At 46.4% G+C, this 2161-nt stretch overlaps 1 long non-coding RNA gene across 1 annotated transcript; it reads right to left on the bottom strand.

Moving 5' to 3' along the window:
* Positions 1–7: 7 nt before the first annotated feature.
* LOC123177366 (uncharacterized) lies at positions 8–1641 on the bottom strand. The gene is made up of 5 exons (XR_006488904.1): positions 1545–1641; positions 1409–1469; positions 1273–1333; positions 433–1115; positions 8–262 (listed from the first exon to the last, which is right to left on the bottom strand). It is a non-coding gene; the product is annotated as an uncharacterized lncRNA (long non-coding RNA).
* Positions 1642–2161: the final 520 nt, after the last annotated feature.

The raw sequence follows: 2161 nt of genomic DNA, 5'->3' as shown, positions 1-2161 counted from the left end.
TGCGATACATGCCACAACTAAACAAATCAACATGAATTTTGTCTGTGCAGATCTCATAGGGCAGTAATCAACTGGAGCAAAACCAAGAACAAAAGGAAACAAGGAGAGGGTTCCTACAGATTATGCCATATACAAATATACATCATTGCAGTGCTTGCCTCAAAGCTCCTTCATTGGGAAATCAATGGCCTAACGGAAGCTCGTCCACCCCGGCATAAAGCACTCGTCTATAAACCTGATTTCTGCGTTGTCGGTTGACGCACTGCACATCAACAGAAGTTCTAAGTACATGCCACAATGGCTTCACAGAAGTTCTTGCAAAATATAATCAAAAGTAGTGACCACAATCGCATTGTGTAATTGCTCCTTGTCAAAGCACCCAAGAATGCAACCAACAAGGTTCGATAGCAAAATAAATGAGGAGAGACATACCTCAACCTTGTAGTACAGACCCATAGGATAAACTGATCCTAAGCTTGACTCCAATCCTTCAATAACAACTTTTTGGCAATCATCTAAAATATATTTAGGCCGACTCATCAACAAAAAAGCCTCTTGTTCTTCACTGTTGCACTCTGTTTCAGGAACTCATGATCAGTCTTTTTCCCTCCCAACAATAATTTTCTCCTTCTCAAAAGACTCAAGAGTGCAAGGAATAAGGTCTTGCAGGGAAAAAAACAAGCGAAAAAAATGCATCTTGCTATAGGTAATGTTGAAGCCAAATAAACATAATAGAAGCATCCTTTACGATCTATGAGAACCAGTTTCATTGGCACAAGAAAACTCGCCATTCTGAGGCAGCTCCACAGTCTGGTAGATTAGCCCATCACTATAGTTTCCAAAAACTACAGTCACCAACTCTTCAAACAGAGATGTTGCATTAACAACACCATCCTGGATTTTTAAGCCCAACAATTCTTGCTGATGCTACCTGCAAAACCTTGTGTAGTCAGGTAGATTCTGCAAAATCCGATGGAATACACCCGCCAAAATGACAAAATAAAGGAAAGTTCAGCAGAGCACAAAAACTGTAGCAAATTCATTAGGAGCATTACTTTCTTACTTGCAAATGGAAGCAACACACCTTCAATAACTGTGGGAGGCATGGATTTCATCTGTTTTTAATGGCAAGAAACAAATTTAGCAGACTTAATCTACCAAGCTGATGCCCCATTAACTTGTCCATATGCACCCATATATAAAACAAACTGGGCAGGAATAAACAATAGGCTATATGAGTACATGTAGCAAGTGGAAAAGAACGACAACTACCTAGCATATGGAGACAATGCCCCGGTACAAAGAAACACCCTTGGGCAGAACTAATTGTTTCCTGTAAAGAAGCGTCATCAGGTAGATAAAACCAAAGATGCACGGATGCACAGACAAATGAATCACGGATGCATACCTTTCATATTATGACACCTCTCAAAGCATATTCCTCTGAACTTTCCCTGCCAGCAAAAGCACTACAGGCCGGGCACGAGTCAGTTTCGCCGTATAAACATGTCAACCAACTGATTGTCCAGAGGTAGAAGACAAACCTGCCTAGGAAACTTGGACCACCAAAACGCCTCCCCATATAACCAACGACGAGCAGCAACCTCCAAAACAAAAAGTCGAGCCTGTAGATCAGCCCGCACTGAAAGAACCGCTGTTTGTCAACATCAAGAACAACAGGGGAAAAAGGAGATTGAGGAAAGAAAGGGGAAACAGACGGTCTGTGAAGAGAATGAACAACTACAATCAGAATGGATCAATGGATCCGACACGTACCTCAACCAACCTAATCTGGCAGCAGCCATGGGCCGGGGATGGACCTTCACATCCTTAGCACATCCTCGGGGATCGCAGTAGAGCTCGAGAGCCAGCCGCGTGATCTGTCGAGTGGATCTTGAGGGTGGGTGTCACGGTCAAGCAGGAGGGCCTAGAGCTGAGACACCATGGCAGGGGCCTCCTCCTCCGCCACCAGAGGGCGCCGCCGCCACCATCTTCCCCCTCCTCCGCCACTAGAGGGAGCCGCCGCCGCCATCTCCCCCCTCCTCCGCCACCAGAGGGAGCCGCCGCCGCCATCTCCCCCCTCCTCCGCCACCAGAGGGAGCCGCCGCCGCCATCTCCCCCCTCCTCCTCCGCCACCAGAGGCCGCCGCCGCTGCCATCTC

The sequence above is a fragment of the Triticum aestivum genome, unplaced genomic scaffold, assembly GCF_018294505.1.
Source record: "Triticum aestivum cultivar Chinese Spring unplaced genomic scaffold, IWGSC CS RefSeq v2.1 scaffold163341, whole genome shotgun sequence".
NCBI classification, from domain to species: domain Eukaryota; kingdom Viridiplantae; phylum Streptophyta; class Magnoliopsida; order Poales; family Poaceae; genus Triticum; species Triticum aestivum.
This window is presented reverse-complemented; position numbering and strand designations above follow the sequence as displayed.